Source organism: Triticum dicoccoides, chromosome 1A (genome assembly GCF_002162155.2).
Source record: "Triticum dicoccoides isolate Atlit2015 ecotype Zavitan chromosome 1A, WEW_v2.0, whole genome shotgun sequence".
NCBI classification, from domain to species: Eukaryota; Viridiplantae; Streptophyta; class Magnoliopsida; order Poales; family Poaceae; genus Triticum; species Triticum dicoccoides.
In genome coordinates, this window is record NC_041380.1 from 135,776,492 (window position 1) to 135,797,785 (window position 21,294).

At 44.8% G+C, this 21,294-nt stretch overlaps 1 long non-coding RNA gene across 1 annotated transcript; it reads right to left on the bottom strand.

Annotated features, from left to right (window-relative positions):
• Positions 1-15,154: 15,154 nt before the first annotated feature.
• On the bottom strand, positions 15,155-16,446 carry LOC119274105. Its single transcript, XR_005135058.1, has 3 exons — positions 15,892-16,446; positions 15,350-15,485; positions 15,155-15,263 (listed from the first exon to the last, which is right to left on the bottom strand). It is a non-coding gene; the product is annotated as an uncharacterized LOC119274105 (long non-coding RNA).
• Positions 16,447-21,294: the final 4,848 nt, after the last annotated feature.

The window sequence follows — 21,294 nt, forward strand, 5'->3', positions numbered from 1 at the left end:
ACCATAGGGACGGTCAGTGATCTCCCATGTCTCGTTAGCCATGATGGAATCCATCTCGCTACGGACCGCATCCTTCCAGTAGTCAGCTTCTGGAGAGGCATACGCTTCTGAAATAGAAGTGGGAGTATCATCCACGAGGTACACAAAGAAATCATCACCAAAGGTCTTTGCAGTCCTTTGTCTCTTGCCCCTACCAAGGGTTTCCTCGTCATCCTCCTCGGGATTTTCATCATGTGTTTGTTCATAATATTCCATAGGGATGGCAGGTTCAGGAGTCTCCTCAGATTCCTGTCTAGAAGTGCTTTGCATATCTCTCATAGGAAAAATATCCTCAAAGAATGTAGCATCCTTAGACTCCATAATTGTACCGATCTTATGGTCAGGTACCTCAGATTTCACTACTAGAAATCTATAGCCAACGCTGTTCTTAGCGTAGCCCAAATTAATGCAGTCCACGGTCTTATGTCCAAGCTTACGCTTTTTGGGGATCGGCACGTTGACTTTCGCCAAACAGCCCCAAGTGCGCAAGTACGAGAGTGTCGTCCTTCTCTTTGCCCATTTCTCATAGGGAGTGATCTCACTATCCTTTGTCGGAACTTTATTCAGGACATGACATGCCGTCAATATAGCCTCCCCCCACCATGCCTTGGATAAACCCGATGTATCTAACATGGCGTTAACCAAATCAGTTAGAGTACGGTTTTTCCCTCGGCAACCCCGTTTGACTGGGGTGAATAGGGAGGCGTCCTCTCATGAATAATGCCGTGTTCCGCACAGAAGGAATCAAACTCACTCGAGAAGTACTCTCCACCACGATCTGACCGGACTCGTTTAATTTTCTTTTCAAGTTGATTTTCAACTTCTGCCTTATAGATTTTAAAGTAGTGTAGAGCATCATCTTTAGTATTTAACAGATACACATAGCAATATCTAGTGGAATCATCTATCAATGTCATGAAGTATCTCTTTCCACCTTTAGTCAACACACCATTCATCTCACAAAGATCAGAATGTATGAGTTCTAATGGTGCCAGGTGTCTCTCCTCCGCGGCCTTGTGAGGCTTGCGAGGTTGCTTAGCTTGCACACATGAAAGGCACTTAGAACCTTTGGCTAAAGTGAAACTCGGGATTAAATCCAACTTGGCTAGCCGCGTCATAACACCAAAACTAATGTGACAAAGACGTGAATGCCAAACTTCAGATTCATTAACATTCGAATGAATATGGTTCACGACTTTATTACAAAAATCTGCGAGGGAAAGGCGGAACATCCCTCCGCTCTCATAACCTTTTCCAACAAAGAGTCCATATTTTGTAACAACTAATTTATTAGACTCGAAAACCAACTTAAACCCTTCTCTACATAGAAGGGAGCCACTAACGAGGTTCTTCTTGATGGCGGGGACATGCTGCACGTTCTTCAGCTGCACGATCCTTCCCGAAGTAAACTTCAGATCGACCGTGCCAACACCATGAACAGAAGCACTCGCGCCATTCCCCATCAATACGGACCCGTGACCTGTGACCTGGTAAGAAGTGAACAATGAAATGTCCGCACACACATGAACACCTGCACCTGTGTCCACCCACCAATCGTTGGGTTGAAACACTGAAAAAACAGTAAATAAATTACCGTACCCAGATGCACCATTCTCATTGTTGCCCACAATCATGTTGACAGACTTGGAGTCATGTCCTGACTTCTTGTACTTGTTTGGGCACTTGTTGGCCCAATGTTCAACCGAACCACAAGTAAAGCAGCCCTCGTCCTTCTTGTTCTTCTTGAAGGTCTTCTTACCCTTCTTCTTGAAGTCGGTATTGTGTTGGACACCGTTCTTTCCCTTGGGCTTGTGGGAGTTGAAGTTCTTCTGGTTCACCATGTTGGCAACAGAAGTCCCTTCGGCCCCTTTTCCGTGCGAGTCTTTTGCCCTCGAATTCTGCTCAACACTCAGATGGCCAATGACATCCTCCACAGAGAATTCACGCCTCTGATGTTTCAGAGTGGTGGCAAAGTTCCTCCAGGAATTAGGGAGCTTAGCGATTATGCAGCCCGCGACAAACTTGCCCGGTAACTCGCACTTGAGAAGCTCAAGTTCCTTAACAATGCATATTATCTCATGAGCCTGCTCCAATACAGGACGGTTTTCAACCATCTTGTAATCGTGGAACTGCTCTATAATATACATCTCGCTCCCTGCATCGGCGGCCCCGAATTTAGATTCGAGCGCCTCCCACAAGTCCTTGGCGACATGCACATGTAAATATGTGTCGACCAGTTTATCTCCGATCACGCTAAGAACTGCTCCGAGAAACACAACGGTAGCCTCCTTGAACGCCTTCTCCTGTTCAGGAGCAATCGTTCCCGTGGAGACACCGGTGACCCAGAACACGTTCATAGCCGTGAGCCATAACGTGGTCTTAGTCTGCCAACGCTCCGGTAAACTTATCCGGTTTCAGTGCAGCGGCAAAGCCACTTGCCGAGAAATTCCTGCACATAATAGGTTTTTGGATTGTTGAGTAAATAGGCAATTTCTCGATTAAATTAACCCATGAGTAAATCACTAGCATGGCATTGACTAAGTTGATGACGTACTGACTCTGATCTAAACATGCACGTACTAAGCAAACAGTAGACAAATCTACACATACTGCTAGTACTGCTAATATGAAAATAATCAGGAGCGGGATAAACGAGTTATACCCTCCAGTAGGCCACGCAGAGGCCGCGGCTTTGGTGGCAGCAGCGGCGTCCTCGGCGACCTTCTTGTCGGCTTCAGCTTTCTCGGCGGCGGCACGGTCGGCGTCGGTGGACATGGTGATGACGAAGGCGACGCGGACGTAGAGGAAGTAGACGATCGGAAGCGAGCAGTCGCCTAATCGCTGCCCAAAAACCTATTCGCCTCTCACCCCGTACAGGAACCAGAAGGGCGTGGTTTCGGAGACCTGCTCTCCCGTCGACCGTGTACGTGGCGGACGGGATGGAGTCACCGGCGGCAGCAGCAGCAAAGGAACGACGGTGGGCGTGCGCGTGAGCAGATGTGATCTGTTCGTGGCGGCTAGGGTTAGGAGACACCGCATACTTATAGGCGCAGCCGCGTGGAGAGACGTGGGCTCGACCCACGTCCGAGTCCATGACAGCCCACGATCCGACGTCTCAGATCGTGGCCCAGCTGTCAGAAAACTCTCCGTTAGTGACTGGCAAAAATAAGCGCGTAGGTGCGAGCTCGGCTCGGCTCAATCCCGCAACCCGCGGCGCGTCGTGACGAGGCGTGGCGTGGCGAGGCGGGCGGCGGAGGAGGAGTGCACGAGGGCCTCTTCTCTTCTCAAGCTCCAATAGCATGTAGAAGAGAAACCCTTATAAACCACTCCAACTCTCCTTCCACTTCCGGGGTGGGACTAAACTTCCCACCACACCTAATGCCATATAACCCACATGGGCCCTTAGAGATTTTTCAGAAATTGCAATATGGGCCTAGAGCCCATCTCAGATTTCAGCAATCCCCCACCAGATCTCGAGGGCCCATTGTGTCCTCTGTTCCAATTGTTGTTTCGATATACCAGTGTTTCAGTAAAGACCTGTTAAGGTTGAACTTCACCTAGAACAAGTGGCTACACTCCTTCACAACTAAACAATGGACTATGCCTTGAATTGTCAGTTTGGCGTAAAGAAGTTTCACTACATGTCTTACTAGTACTAGGCTGCCGAAGGCTGACCCCTCGGGTGGAGCATATAAGTCACACTCCTGGCCTATTCATGAGCTTACTAGAGATCACCCCAATCTCATAGACTGTGACCAGCAGTCGGGCTCATATAGGTGTGTTCCTCCAAAGATCGCTCTGTAGGATAGCATCTTGCTTTTATAAGCTTTGGAACACATTGAGACCGTAGTCATCCTACCATACAGTATCGAGAGTATTGCATCTCCAACGGAGTGGGTTAGTATAGTTACTCTCCTCAGTTCACCACTGGCTTGTTTTCCCAGGTCCTAGTTCACGGGATCTCCGATCATATAGGTTGGGTTACCACCATGGAAACTCATGTGGGTCTCATACCCATCTCCCTCGATGCATTATCTATCACAACACGTGATAGCCCTTTTGTAAAGGGATCTGCCAGATTCTTAGCCGTATGGACATAGTCCAACGCTATCACTCCGGAGTTTCTTAATTTTCTGACAGCTTTTAATCTCATTCTTATGTGTTTGGTGGACTTCATGTTGTCCTTTGAACTCTTCACCTTGGTGATGACAGTCTGATTGTCACAGTTCATAAGGATAGCCGGAACCGGTTTATCAACCAATGGCAAGTCCATCAAAAGATCTCGAAGCCATCTCGCTTCAACACCAGATGTGTTTAATGCCGTTAATTCTGCTTCCATTGTCGATCTCGTTAAGATCGTTTGCTTGCAAGACTTCCAGGAAACAGCGCCACCTCCAAGAGTAAACATATACCCAGTTGTGGCCTTCATCTCATCAGCATCAGAGATCCAATTCGCATCACTATACCCTTCAAGTACCGACGGGTATCCGGTATAGTGAAGTCCATAGTTCATAGTACCTTTCAGATAGCGCATAACTCTCTCAACAGCATGCCAATGTACATCACCCGGTTTGGAAACAAACCGGCTCAGTTTGCTCACAGCAAACGCGATGTCAGGCCTCGTTGCGCTCGCTAGGTACATCAGTGAACCAATGATTTGAGAGTATCTCAATTGATCTTTAGCCATGCCTTTGGACTTTCGAATCAATACGCTAGGATCATATGGTGTTTGAGATGGTGTGCAGTCCGAATATCCAAAACGACTCAACACCTTCTCAACGTAATGGGATTGCAGAAGTGTGATCCCACCCTCATTATCTCTCAGTAGCTTGATGTTCAAGATAACATCAGCCACACCAAGGTCTTTCATCTCAAAGTTCTGAGATAAAAACGATTTGACCTCCTCAATGACTTTGAGGTTTGTTCCGAATATCAGTATGTCATCAACATACAAGCACAGTATAACTCCTTCGCCCCCACCATGGCGATAGTATACACATTTGTCAGTCTCATTAACAACGAAACCAACAGATGTCAGAGTTGTATTAAACTTATCATGCCATTGCTTAGGTGCTTGTTTCAGGCCATATAAAGATTTTATCAACCTACACACCTTTCTTTCCTGACCATCTATCACAAAGCCATCAGGCTGTTGCATGTAGATTTCCTCCTTTAGCTCTCCATTTAGAAAAGCCGTCTTAACATCCATCTGATGGACGAGAAGACCATGTGAGGCCGCCAACGAGAGTAATACTCGAATGGTGGTCAGTCTAGCCACAGGTGAATAAGTATCAAAGAAATCTTCCTCTTCTTGCTGGTCATAGCCCTTGGCCACAAGCCTAGCCTTGTACTTTTCAATCGTACCATCGGGCCTAAGCTTTTTTTTGAACACCCACTTACATCCCAGTGGTTTGCAACCATAGGGACGGTCAGTGATCTCCCATGTCCCGTTAGCCATGATGGAATCCATCTCGCTACGGACCGCATCCTTCCAGTAGTCAGCTTCTGGAGAGGCATACGCTTCTGAAATAGAAGTGGGAGTATCATCCACGAGGTACACGAAGAAATCATCACCAAAGGTCTTTGCAGTCCTTTGTCTCTTGCCCCTACCAAGGGTTTCCTCGTCATCCTCCTCGGGATTTTCATCATGTGTTTGTTCATAATATTCCATAGGGATGGCAGGTTCAGGAGTCTCCTCAGATTCCTGTCTAGAAGTGCTTTGCATATCTCTCATAGGAAAAATATCCTCAAAGAATGTAGCATCCTTAGACTCCATAATTGTACCGATCTTCTGGTCAGGTACCTCAGATTTCACTACTAGAAATCTATAGCCAACGCTGTTCTTAGCGTAGCCCAAATTAATGCAGTCCACGGTCTTATGTCCAAGCTTACGCTTTTTGGGGATCGACACGTTGACTTTCGCCAAACAGCCCCAAGTGCGCAAGTACGAGAGTGTCGTCCTTCTCTTTGCCCATTTCTCATAGGGAGTGATCTCACTATCCTTTGTCGGAACTTTATTCAGGACATGGCATGCCGTCAATATAGCCTCCCCCCACCATGCCTTGGATAAACCCGATGTATCTAACATGGCGTTAACCAAATCAGTTAGAGTACGGCTTTTCTGCTCGGCAACCCCGTTTGACTGGGGTGAATAGGGAGGCGTCCTCTCATGAATAATGCCGTGTTCCGCACAGAAGGAATCAAACTCACTCGAGAAGTACTCTCCACCACGATCTGACCGGACTCGTTTAATTTTCTTTTCAAGTTGATTTTCAACTTCTGCCTTATAGATTTTAAAGTAGTGTAGAGCCTCATATTTAGTATTTAACAGATACACATAGCAATATCTAGTGGAATCATCTATCAATGTCATGAAGTATCTCTTTCCACCTTTAGTCAACACACCATTCATCTCACAAAGATCAGAATGTATGAGTTCTAATGGTGCCAGGTGTCTCTCCTCCGCGGCCTTATGAGGCTTGCGAGGTTGCTTAGCTTGCACACATGAAAGGCACTTAGAACCTTTGGCTAAAGTGAAACTCGGGATTAAATCCAACTTGGCTAGCCGCGTCATAACACCAAAACTAATGTGACAAAGACGTGAATGCCAAACTTCAGATTCATTAACATTCGAATGAATATGGTTCACGACTTTATTACAAAAATCTACGAGGGAAAGGCGGAACATCCCTCCGCTCTCATAACCTTTTCCAACAAAGAGTCCATATTTTGTAACAACTAATTTATTAGACTCGAAAACCAACTTAAACCCTTCTCTACATAGAAGGGAGCCACTAACGAGGTTCTTCTTGATGGCGGGGACATGCTGCACGTTCTTCAGCCGCACGATCCTTCCCGAAGTAAACTTCAGATCGACCGTGCCAACACCATGAACAGAAGCACTCGCGCCATTCCCCATCAATACGGACCCGTGACCTGTGACCTGGTAAGAAGTGAACAATGAAATGTCAGCACACACATGAACACCTGCACCTGTGTCCACCCACCAATCGTTGGGTTGAAACACTGAAAAAACAGTAAATAAATTACCGTACCCAGATGCACCATTCTCATTGTTGCCCACAATCATGTTGACAGACTTGGAGTCCTGTCCTGACTTCTTGTACTTGTTTGGGCACTTGTTGGCCCAATGTTCAACCGAACCACAAGTAAAGCAGCCCTCGTCCTTCTTGTTCTTCTTGAAGGTCTTCTTACCCTTCTTCTTGAAGTCGGTATTGTGTTGGACACCGTTCTTTCCCTTGGGCTTGTGGGAGTTGAAGTTCTTCTGGTTCACCATGTTGGCAACAGAAGTCCCTTCGGCCCCTTTTCCGTGCGAGTCTTTTGCCCTCGAATTCTGCTCAACACTCAGATGGCCAATGACATCCTCCACAGAGAATTCACGCCTCTGATGTTTCAGAGTGGTGGCAAAGTTCCTCCAGGAATTAGGGAGCTTAGCGATTATGCAGCCCGCGACAAACTTGCCCGGTAACTCGCACTTGAGAAGCTCAAGTTCCTTAACAATGCATATTATCTCATGAGCCTGCTCCAATACAGGACGGTTTTCAACCATCTTGTAATCGTGGAACTGCTCTATAATATACATCTCGCTCCCTGCATCGGCGGCCCCGAATTTAGATTCGAGCGCCTCCCACAAGTCCTTGGCGACATGCACATGTAAATATGTGTCGACCAGTTTATCTCCGATCACGCTAAGAACTGCTCCGAGAAACACAACGGTAGCCTCCTTGAACGCCTTCTCCTGTTCAGGAGCAATCGTTCCCGTGGAGACACCGGTGACCCAGAACACGTTCATAGCCGTGAGCCATAACGTGGTCTTAGTCTGCCAACGCTTGAAGTATGTACCGGTAAACTTATCCGGTTTCAGTGCAGCGGCAAAGCCACTTGCCGAGAAATTCCTGCACATAATAGGTTTTTGGATTGTTGAGTAAATAGGCAATTTCTCGATTAAATTAATCCATGAGTAAATCACTAGCATGGCATTGACTAAGTTGATGACGTACTGACTCTGATATAAACATGCACGTACTAAGCAAACAGTAGACAAATCTACACATACCGCTAGTACTGCTAATATGAAAATAATCAGGAGCGGGATAAACGAGTTATACCCTCCAGTAGGCCACGCAGAGGCCGCGGCTTTGGTGGCAGCAGCGGCGTCCTCGGCGACCTTCTTGTCGGCTTCAGCTTTCTCGGCGGCGGCACGGTCGGCGTCGGTGGACATGGTGATGACGAAGGCGACGCGGACGTAGAGGAAGTAGACGATCGGAAGCGAGCAGTCGCGTAATCGCTGCCCAAAAACCTATTCGCCCCTCACCCCGTACAGGAACCAGAAGGGCGTGGTTTCGGAGACCTGCTCTCCCGTCGACCGTGTACGTGGCGGACGGGATGGAGTCACCGGCGGCAGCAGCAGCAAAGGAACGACGGTGGGCGTGCGCGTGAGCAGATGTGATCTGTTCGTGGCGGCTAGGGTTAGGAGACACCGCATACTTATAGGCGCAGCCGCGTGGAGAGACGTGGGCTCGACCCACGTCCGAGTCCGTGACAGCCCACGATCCGACGTCTCAGATCGTGGCCCAGCTGTCAGAAAACTCTCCGTTAGTGACTGGCAAAAATAAGCGCGTAGGTGTGAGCTCGGCTCGGCTCAATCCCGCAACCCGCGGCGCGGCGCGGCGCGGCGCGGCGCATCGTGACGAGGTGTGGCGTGGCGAGGCGGGCGGCGGAGGAGGAGTGCGCGAGGGCCTCTTCTCTTCTCAAGCTCGAATAGCATGTAGAAGAGAAACCCTTATAAACCACTCCAACTCTCCTTCCACTTCCGGGGTGGGACTAAACTTCCCACCACACCTAGTGCCATATAACCCACATGGGCCCTTAGAGATTTTTCAGAAATTGCAATATGGGCCTAGAGCCCATCTCAGATTTCAGCACCCTGTTCCTGCTGACAGCAGATTGCTTTGCGTCAGGTCTTCAGGAGCATTATATTGGGAAAAACAATGCTCTGTATGAGGGAAAACAATGATCCAGTACTTATTATTGAGAAAAACAATGAACCAAATCACTTTTCAAAACTTAATTCTCGTTAACTTGATGCAAACATAGGTTTCTGTGGTGGATATGTTGTGATTGAACTTAATGGGATGCATGTGATGTAGCTCATATTTACTGTTCGAGATTATGCTAGTTTGGTAGTGAAAATTTATCCTGAATGAAACTCTTCTTGTTGACATCCATTCAAGTGCTGCCAAATTTTATAGTAAAGTTGGGAATCGCTATTCTAGATTTTACCTGCACATACATCTACATTGTCGAGGGTCTGTAACTTTGTACACTGATTGTCATTTGAATGACAGTGCCCAGGTCTGTCAGTTAGTGTTGGGGCTAAATCCATATTGGGTTGTATTTCTCTCAAAATGTGTGTTGGTTTTCTGGTTAGTTCTAAAGGCTTATCATGTACCTGTTGGTGCAGGTGCAGCAATGGGATCTACAAATATGTGGCAGATGCACATGAACGAGGAAGGATTTAATACACCCATAAAGAAAGCAAGTGTTCCTCTCTGTGTAAGTCAATTGCTGTTGCCGAACAACAGGCGTACTCATTTTACTTATTTGTACATGAAAGTGCTTATTAATTCATCCTTTATGTTCCAATGCTCGTCCTTTATACCTGAATGTGAAGATGATTTGAAGCCTAAAGTGGGGATGATATTTGAAGGATTGAAGGCCGTGGAGGAGTTCTACAAATCTTATGCACATCAATCTGGTTTTGGAGTTCGTATTGGGCAACAAAAGAAGTTAGAAAATGAGGTAGTTCGCACTAAACGATACATGTGTAATAGACAAGGATTCAAGTCTGAAAATGGTAACAAGATTGACGATCCATCAAAGAAGAGGCGTAAGAACACAGACATAAGGTGCGGTTGTGATGCACACATCTTTGTGAAGTTATGTGCTAATGATACCTACAAGATAGAATCATGGGTCGAGCACCACAACCATGGTCTTGTGTCACTGGATAAGCGTCATTTGATCAGATCAAATCGCCGAGTTAGCGAGAGGGCAAAGAACACATTGTACACATGCAGCAAAGCAAGCATATGCACCTGCCAGGCATACAGGCTCCTACACGTCAGCGAGGGTGGATTTGCGAATGCTGGATGCATGAAAAGGGACTTGCAAAACTACTACCGTGACCTCAGATTAAAAATTAGGAATGCAGATGCTCAAATGTTTGTGGCCCAGCTAGGTAGAAAGCAGGAAGTTAATTCAGCATTTTTCTATGATTTTGTTGTCAGTGCTGAAGGAAAGTTGATGTATGTGTTCTGGGCAGATGCCACAAGCAGGAAGAACTACAAACATTTCGGTAGTGTGGTGTCCTTTGATTCTACATATACTACTAATCAGTATGACATGATCTTTGCACCATTTACAGGAGTTAATCATCATTTACAAAGTGTGTTCTTTGGTGCTGCGTTCTTACTAAATGAGAAGACCGAGTCATATGTCTGGTTGTTTGAGACCTTCCTGAAGGCAATGGGAGGTGTAGCGCCGACACTCATCATAACCGATGAAGCTACTAGCATTAAGAATGGAATTGATGAAGTTTTTCCAACCTCAGTACACAGGCTGTGCATGTGGCATATAATGGAAAAACTTCCTGAGAAGCTTGGACCTGCGATTAGAGAAGAATCTGAATTTTGGAAGAGGATGAATGCATGTGTATGGGGTTCAGAAACCGTGACCGAGTTTGAGTTAGAGTGGAATTCTATAATTTCAGAGTATGGGTTGGAGGATAATGAATGGTTGACTAAAAGGTTTAGCCTCAGAGAGTCATGGATACCAGCCTATTTTATGGACATACCACCGGCAGGCATTCTTCGAACTACTTCAAGGTCTGAAAGTGCAAATTCATTCTTTAACCGATTCATTCATCGCAGGCTCACTTTTGTTGAGTTCTGGCTTAGGTTTGAAACGGCTTTAGAATGTCAACGTCAAGAGGAGTTGATTGCCGACAATTCAAGCATCCATAGGATCCCCCAACTAGTGACACCGTGGGCAATGGAGAAACAAGGTAGTCAAGTATTCACACATGAAGTGTTTGGGAAATTTCAGGAACAAGTTATTGCAGCAAGAGATCATTGTTGTGTTCAAGGAATTGCACAAGATGGGGGAATAAAAGTAGTGACCTTCAAAACGGGAGCCAGTAGGGTAAGGGAGGTCCGTTGTGACACGACAACCATGATAGCTAACTGTTCATGCAAGTTATATGAGTCACATGGAATCCCATGCCGCCATATTGTCCAAGTGATGCGAATTGAAAATCAAAAGGAGCTTCCAACCTTCTATATTATGGAAAGATGGAAGAAACAGTGTAAAAGGTATGAAAGTTATAAAAATCAATGCTCTTCTCTTTTTTAAATCATATGATTGACATACAGAAAATTGCAGTGAGAGTGTTTACGATGAGCAAGGGAACCTTCTAGAAGAAAATCCCACCGATTCCTTGGATGCAGCCGCAAGGAAGAAGATTTCAACAGTACGCAACAAGTTGGAAGATCTAATTCAAAGAGCCAAGCAATCAGATGAAGGCATGAACTTTTTAGTATCAAGTGTTCTGAGCATTGAGGAGCCTCTGAACCAAATGGTTCCCAATGCAGTCAAGCACACTAGGCAAGAGGAATATGAGGCGTTTATTGGTTGCAACATTCCTACTCAAGTTGACATACACCCGCCAAATGATGGCCATTCGGTAGGGAGATGTAAAAGAATAAAAAGAGCAAAGGAAATGAATGGGGAAAAACAAAAGGAGAAGAAAAAAGAAGCCAAGGCCAAGGTCGCACGCTTGTGCAAGACGTGCAACCAAATAGGGTTTCATGACAGTCGCAATTGTCCTAGCAAAAAAGGTCATGGAAAAGAAGCCATGAATGTGCAACAAATGCTTCCAGATGGTGCATGATGATAGCTACAAGTCTTCGAAAAATAGATGATGTTTAATCCCATTTATTCAGTTTATTGAATGTTTGAATTTATGCACTGGATTCGAACTTGTGCTTTGTCCAACTGTTTATGTTATTTGTATCAGATTTGATTCATGCTTAATTAAGTGTGAGTGGTGAGCAGATGCATGAGTTTTGATTCATGTATCAAAGTTTGGAAGCTTGTTCTTGTTTATGAGTAGTTGAAGAAAAAAATTGAATGCATAAGATGTTCGACGGAGCAGCCATATACTAATTGCGGCTAGCATGTATCAGGTGTTTCCGTCTGAATTTTAATTCAAAACAACTTAGAAGCACTTGTTTATGAGCTTTATCCATCAATGGCAGTCACCCAGGAGAACTAGATCTGATCTATTTGTGTTGTTACCTACTTACTACCCGAAGTACTAGTTATACTGTAATAATTTTTCAGTGTAAAATGAGACTTGTAGGCCAAACTGCAGCATGAATCTTGTACGAGCAGCCCAGATTACAAACTGCCAGTAAGCATGAACAATAGCATTCATCAAAATAAAGTAAACCAACCATTTCTCTAAAAAGAATGAGTCACCAATAAGTGGACATTCACTTGTTTCTGAATTTCTTTGCAAGAACAAGCAATCCCTGTCATATTCATTATGTACAAGAGAGAGTTTAGTTACAAGTACTTGGGGTCACAAGAACATGCTCTTGTTCCCAACCGAACCCAAAGGAATTGGTCCAAACCACCAACGCACGTTGTTGCTACTCCTACCTAGAGCCTGCCCTGTACTCACACTGCTTCTATATTTTATATTCACTTATTTCTGAAGTATGATGCTCGATTGGCACCAACAGCAACTCGTATGATATTCTTACAGAAATCACCAATAGCAAGTCATCTGATAAGAACTAGCTACATGGTCGCAATAGTGGTCGGGTTGTGCTAGTCTTGGGTTGTGTCGAAGGAGCTCCAGGACGGTTTTGCCTGAAGAGATTGGGGAAGAGTTCGACAGTGCAGCAGCTGCAAAGAAATATCATACTGCAAAGGCATGTCCGGCTCGGATCCCAAACGGGAACTCCAACGCATGGCTGGACGGCTCCATACATCGCAGTAGGGCAAGGCCTGGTGCGTCCGCAGGGGAGAACTCCACGCCTAGAGGCGATGGCCACCCGCTTGGATCTCTGCCGGAGAGGCTGCCGTCGCTGGGAGAGGTGGCCGCCTCCGGCGTGTCTCCATTACAGCGTCCAAGGTGCTGCCGCCAATCACCGCTCTTCGTGGCAGGAAATAGTCGCTGGACTCTGGTGGTCTTGGTCGCCGCAGCCGTGGTCGTGGCCGCCGGCGAGATGCAGAGATTGGGAGGAAAACGATTGAGTGGTTAACTGGGAGAGTTGGTCTCGTTGGGGTCTCTTTTGAAAAGTTGACATGGCAAACTTGGGTGGATGTGGGCATGTTTGTGCAAAAAAGACAGGGCACAAACAGCAGGCACAAGATTTTGATCCAACGACTGATAATGACAGGATACAAGGATTCACGAAGACGCCAGATTCACAGGATACGCTGCCTATATATATATATACTAGTACAAATGCTCGTGCGTTGCACCGGGCGAAAAAGAAGCACAACCTGCTTCATGTGCCATTATGCATCATTTTTAATGTCCAATTTTAATAAACATCAATAATAAGGTTAAACCGATTAGTGTTTTTAACTCCCGAACGTGAAGTCGCTCCTCCTCCTCCAAGAAAGAAAGCTAGGGTTTCTGCCTCTCGCTGGCGCCGCCGCAGGTCTGCCTCATCTCTGGTGGCCCTAGGGCCATGGGAGCGCGGTGGATCCTGCCAAGGGCCGGCGGGAGGGCTCCGTTTTCAGTCTTTTTTCCTGTCTTGTTAGGGTTTGTGTCATGCTTAGGAAGGCGAGACGGCGGCGGCTCCCTGAAGATGGAATAAAGGACTCCCCGCCTAGCCCCCGTTCCGGCGGTGCATCTAGCATCGTTGGTGCGCGTGTGGAGGTGTGTCTCCGGCGGATCTATCTTTGGTGGATTTGCTCGAATCTCGTCGTTGTTCGTCTACGTTCGTGTGTCTTCAGGTTGAATCCTTCCAACCTACGTTATTCTTCATCGGCGGCGGTTGCTGTTCTGGTGCGCCGGTCCTATGGGCCTTAGCACGACGACTTCCCGACTGTCTACTACAACAAGTTGTGCCCGACTCCGACGATGGAGGGGTGATGACGGCGGCGCGCCTTCGGCTCGCTTCAGTGCTTGTAGTCGTTGCTAGGTGGTCTACGGATCTAGATGTTATTTTTTTCTAGTGTTCATTGTACTGCCATGATTAAATATGAATAGATTGGAAGCTTTTTCAAAAAAAAAATTAGTGTTTTTTTAGCATGAAGATCGGACGTGAAGAAGCCAACATACCATTCTTCATCGGATGGAACAATAGTTTTGCATAGAATAGATTGTCAATCGTTTTTCTTTTGCTTTTCTGAAAACGCAGAAAATTCCTTATTTATAATAAAAGTTATCGTTTTCATAAAAAAACAGGAACACATTAGCTTCCACCCACTCATATGATGCATGCTCCAAGAATATATATTTCTTCTTTTTATCCCATCCACGAGACATAATGATGTCACCAAGATAGCTTGTCAGCCATGGATACATTGACATGACAAAAACAGTAATTATGTTCATACCTTGTGAGTTACTCCCTCCGTCACATAATATAAGAGCATTTTTAACACTGCACTAATGTTAAAAACGATCTTATATTATGAGACGTGGGGACTATATTCTAAGTAGAATATAAATGACGAAGAAACAAATTTTCTGTCCATACTCATTACTCTGTACACTTGTCCTGTAACAAGTTAATCTTGTGTTATTACTCTACGCAAATGTAGAGTGTAGCAACACTTGTATGGGAAAATGATCAACCAGATGATCTGCAAGAGCAGACTACCTTATCAGATATTAGTACATGACTCTCTTTTTTTGCTGCTATTACTCGGTACACTTGTCCTGTAACAAGTTAATCTTGTGTCATTATAGAACTTAGTAGAGTTTAGTAACACTTGTATGGGAAAATGAATAACCAGATGATCTACAAGAGCAGACTACCTTATCAGCTATTAGTACACGACTCTCTTTCTTTGCTGCTGGTAACTTATAACAGTAATGCAGAACACGAAACTCAACTCAATCAAGGTAATGTGTATGCTCCCCTCCGAAATACGCCCTTAAAGAAGAAATAGTACTCCTGGTGAAAAAGAAGAAATAACAGTCAGCTCCATGTAAAAAACTATTATGCTGCAATAATAGAAATAGAAGTTACGAAAGGCTGACCAGTTATTCCTGCCCACTAAGCAAATCTGTAGCACTATCCAGGTGGGGTTTGGTTTGTTAATTATTTGCACAGTTTCACCAGGTCCGCCGTATAGCAAGGAGCACTATGCTCTATGGCAGGTGACGAATGAATGGGCTATATAATAAGACGTAGGTCAAGATTCAGTGAGTACTACGGCAGGAATCAATGAGTACTGCGGCAGGAATCAATTAAGTGAACACATTAACGAATCAGCTATACCAACCCATACAGCAAGAAGCACTACAACAGGAATCAATTGACAACATTATTGTATCAAATGGCTCTATGCCCATATTGTACAGCAAAAAACATTATTGTTGCAGCTAGTTTGACAAAGGAAACAAAATGGCAACAATATAGATCGAAGAGGTGCTTGCTTGAGCCTATGCCAACAGACCAATTGTGTTAAATACTTGCTCACATCAATTTAAATTGCTAGTTTAACCATCAGTAAACTCTAGTTGTAAAAACTGTAAATCAGACATAGCTCCGTCATAATTTGCACAAAGAAAAAAGATACCTGCGGCGAAGTAGGTCTAGGTGACGACTGATGGTCTTCCGGCAAAAAGTCGGCGGAGACGATGGCGGATGGTCTTCCAACTAAGATCTGTGTGTACCTATATGCCTTCAGTAGAGAATCTAGAATTTTGTGTTTGGGACATTCTTTCAGTAATTCCCTCCCAGCTCCATCTTGGCTGCGGCATGGTGATGAGATCTGCTGGCCCATGTTGCCGAGAGAGCCATTCAGCAGTAATCAAGCATAATTTCTTACATATATAATTTCCATGCAACCAACTTCTTAAATCATGCATTTCACAAATTCCATTTAATTAGCCCACCATTTCCATTCCTTCGTTATCCAGTCCTCAGCCTCTGCCCGTTGATACCCGATGAGGCTTGTTGATACTCTGTGTAACTCGAGGACATATATAAACTCATGGGTATATATGTAAAGGGAGCAAGGCCAGACTATATTAAACAAACGAACCCTTTTTTTCAAGCCCAATCGTAAGCAAACTCAATTGACTGTAAACTTATCCCCCACATCAACACCTCTTTTTTGCTAATCGAGGAAGCCCACTCATGGCCCGCACAACGTTGATGAGGGCTACATATATAGTATGTTTTTAAAAAACTGAGTGCTACATGACAGAGCAAAGTTTCCTAAAGTAACATGAGAGAAAATGATGATTTCCATCTGCAAGTTTACAGGAAAGGATTGACTGCCTTGGACGACAAATCCCTAGCGGCGCTGGCCAGCTGCACGACTGTGAAGAGCAGCGCAGCAAACCGAGAAACCTATATATGTCATTGGCATAACAAGGTTAAATCCAAAGTAACTCAAGCAGCAACGTCACTATTAATCTTAGTATTAAAGAACCATACAAAGCATCAAGCTTAGTACTGTAAACCGTAATACCATGATGTAGAATGTTACTAACCAATTCTGATTTTCGAAATAGGTATACAACTACTGGCTTCAACGTTTTCCATCGACTCCGCATATATTCACACCATTTATTGTTTGCTCATTATCAAATAAGCTAAATCCGACCAAATGTGTTGATCTGCTAGGAAAAACGGACCCAGTTCTACAATGCTACACAACTAAAAGAAGCCTAAGCTTAGAATTGTGATTGTACAATGCAAATAAGCAATACTTGACTGAACTGTGAAAAACAACATCCTAGTTCTAAAATTTGTCGCACTGCTTTTCCTTCTAGCAACCAAAATCAACCATGCTATTGTAGCACTGCTTTGCCTTTCTAACAACAAAATTAACTGCCTATTTATTGAACCATGACAAAGTTTTCAGTACTAAACAACATTACCAATCATGGTGAATCTGAATAACGAACATTGCGTGCCAAAATTGGCAGTACTACTGAGTTATCTTCCTCTCTCGAAATTGGAAGAATGTGAATATAGCTATCCTCACGCACTTCACACATATCGGTCATCCACGCGCACCTCACACACTGAAGGTGTTGATGTTCAATTTTGTTGCATATCCTTACAAATTTACCTGCAAATCTAGGAGAAAATAGTTCCAGTCGATACAATGTACACAAAACAAAAATTAAACCAGATATATATGTACTAAATAGTGAGGAGACACTACAACAACCACAATAAATTCAAAGTCACAAACAGAAAAGGGGTATGCAGCAGCTAGACCATTCACCAATGGTAGCAACTGCTTCATCTCAAATGTGACACAACTTCAACAGAATAGCAAGCAACCAGAAGCAAAAAATTTGAAGCAATAGCAAAGCTAAAAGTCAAATAGCACTCACCGATAGCAACTCGAGCTCTGCGAGGCCCTCGCCAGCGCCATTGGAGACCACCAGCTCCAACGGCCCTACCATGTTTAGGTCCGTGACCCCGGAGCTGAACGCCAGGGCGTCATCGCCGGCGACGAAGTCGACCCCGTCGGGCCCGACCACCTCCTCCACCGTGGGGGCGTCGGAGCGACCCCAATCGACGGCCCCGTTGGTTGGCCCGCGCCAGCGCGACCGCGGTGCCCCTCGCGTGGGCGTGGAACTCGTAGCGTTGCACGGCGCCGACGAGCGCGCCCTCGGCGTCGAGTGGCTAGACCTGGACCTGGGCGTCGGTGTCCCAGCCATACTTGTCGACGACATCGTCGAAGAAGGTAGGATACGGGGCGGGCGTAGGTGTGGGAGGAGGCGTTGGAGGTCGCCGCGAGCGGGCACAGCGAGGCGACACTGGCGGGGGCGGGGGAGGGGAAGAGCAGCGCGAGGAGCGGGAGGAGGACCAGCTCGAAGGACCCTAACATGTTCAGGCCCCTGATGCCGGAGCTGAACGCGAGGGCGCCGTCGGCGGCGACGAAGTCGACACCGATCTCCTGGTGGGTTGGGGACGACGGCCTGAAGATTGGGGCAGGTGGAGACTGGGGTGGCAAAGCGAGAAGTTGGATCCCCTGTGGCGAAGCAGCCTCCATGTCCCGTGAACAATCGAATCTTATTTTTACTTTATTACTAACTTAGATCTGCAGCTCGGGTTAATTATCCAAAACTTCAGGGGGGCTTTGTGTAAAAAGGCCGCGACGGTGAATCCAGAGACCCAATCCGTGCTTTATTATTAGGGAGAGATATATATACCCCGCAAACATTCAGGAGCACCACGAAACCCTATTTCCACCGCCGCAACCTTCTGTACCCAAGAGATCCCATCTTGGGGCCTTTTCCGGAGCTCCGCCGGAGGGGCATTGATCACGGAGGGCCTCTACATCAACTCCATGGACGCTCCGATGATGTGTGAGTAGTTTACTTCAGACCTTCGAGTCCATAGCTAGTAGCTAGATGGTTTCTTCTCTCTCTTTGGATCTCAATACAAAGTTCTCCTCGATTCTCTTCGAGATCTATTCGATGTAATCTTCTTTTGTGGCGTGTTTGTCGAGATCCGATGAATTGTGGGTTTATGATCAAGATTATATATGGACAATATTTGAATCTTCTCTAAATTCTTTTATGTATGATTGGTTTATCTTTGCAAGTCTCTTCGAATTATCATTTTGGTTTGGCCTACTAGATTGATTTTTCTTGCAATGGGAGAAGTGCTTAGCTTTGGGTCCAATCTTGCGGTGCTCGATCCCAGTGACAGAAAGGAAAACGACACGTATTGTATTGTTGCCATCGAGGATAACAAGATGGGGGTTACACCATATTGCATGAGTTTATCCCTCTACATCATGTCATCTTGCTTAAGGCGTTACTCTGTTCTTATGAACTTAATACTCTAGATGCATGCTGGATAGCAGTCGATGTGTGGAGTAATAGTAGTAGATGCAGGCAGGAGTCGGTCTACTTGTCACGGACGTGATGCCTATATACATGATCATACCTAGATATTCTCATAATTATTCGCTTTTCTATCAATTTCTCGACAGTAATTTATTCACCCATCATAATACTTATGCTATCTTGAGAGAAGCCACTAGTGAAACCTATGGCCCCCGGGTCTATTCTCCATCATACAAGTTTCCAATCTATTTTATTTTGCAATCTTTACTTTCAATCTATATCATAAAAATACCAAAAATATTTATCTTATTATCATTATCTCTATCAGATCTCACTCTTGCAAGTGGCCGTGAAGGGATTGACAACCCCTTTATCGCGTTGGTTGCGAGGTTCTTATTTGTTTGTGTAGGTACAAGGTAACTCGCGTGTGGTCTCCTACTGGATTGACACCTTGGTTCTCAAAAACTGAGGGAAATACTTACGCTGCTTTACTGCATCACCCTTTCCTCTTTAAGGGAAAACCAACGCAGTGCTCAAGAGGTAGCAAGAAGGATTTCTGGCCCCGTTGCCAGGGAGATCTACGCCAAGTCAAGACATACCAAGTACCCATCACAACTCTTATCCTTTGCATTACATTATTTGTCATTTGCCTCTCGTTTTCCTCTCCCCCACTTCACCCTTGCCGTTTTATTCGCCCTCTCTTTTCGTTCGCCTCTTTTTCCTTCCTGCCTTCTGTGTACTCGTTCTTTTTGCAATTCGTTGCCATCATGTCTGAAACTGGGGAGATTATCATTGATAAGGATAATAATATGGAAAACTTTGATGCTATTGATGATCCTCTTGAAAATCCTATTATTTTGCACACTAAAAGGTTTTGTATTGGTAGCGGCAATATTATTGGGAAGGGAGTTATTCAAGATTTATTTACTTGTGCCGGTGCTTTGCCCACCATGAGTGGATCTATCCTTCATAAAACTAGTAGTCTCGCAGATGCTATATCTTTGCTCATAGTTGAACTTGAAAGATAATTTTTACATATGCATACTTCCATACAAAGGATTTTCCTAGAATTTTCTAATATTGAGCATTCTTCTGTTAAGCGAGCAGCAATCATCTTTTTAGCTCATGAGTTTAGATTTATAATAAAAGAAGCCAATGAAATTTTTGTGCATTATAGGGTGGATGTTGGCCGTCCTCCCATAGAAGCAATCATTTTCTATCAAGAAGACATTATGCGTTTACGATCTTTAGATCATGTTGCTTTTAATGAAAACCTTAGAAAAAAGGTTCCTATCGATGCTCTTGTTAATAGGATCTTTGAACTTAATGATAATTTTGCCATCCAGAACAATGGGCTAGGTTTTTCCCTTGAACAAAGACTCATGACTTTTTGCCAAAAGAATGCTTATAATGATGAATTGGTTTTACAATATCAGGGGCCAAAGGAGGAACCAATACTTCCCGAGCTTGATCTTGGGGACTTTTGTCCCATTAAATTTAGCCCTTTTGATTACTTTTGTTTGCCACAAAGAAAGCTTGCTGCTGAACATAGGGAGTATGAGATGAGTTTTCGCGATTTACCTTATCATTATCGTGGCAATACCTAGATCTATCTTCGCTTTTACGCCTAGCTAGGGGCGTTAAACGATAACGCTTGTTGGGAGGAAACCCAATTTTATTTTTATTCCTTACTTTTTGCTCCTGTTTAGTAATAAATAATTTATCTAGTCTCTGTTTCGGTTGTGTTTTTTGTGTTTAATTAGTGTTTGTGCCAAGTAGAACCGTTGGGAAGATTTGGGGAAAGTCTTTGCGATCTTCCTGTAAAAAACAGAAACTTTAGCGCTCACGAGAATTGTTGCCATTTTTTATTGGAGAGTGCTATTTAGTTAATTCTTTTTGAAGATGATTAATAGATAAATTCCTCACGTCCAGCAATTTATTTTAGAATTTTTGGGGTTCCAGAAGTTTGCGTTAGTTACAGATTACTAACCTATTAACCGGAGGCCCAGCCCATAATTGTTGTTGTTTTTTTTGCCTATTTTAGGGTTTCGAAGAAAAGGAATATCAAACGGAGTCCAAACGGAATGAAACCTTCGGGAACATGATTTTCTCAATGAACAAGACCCAGGAGACTTGGACCATACGTCAAGCAACCAACA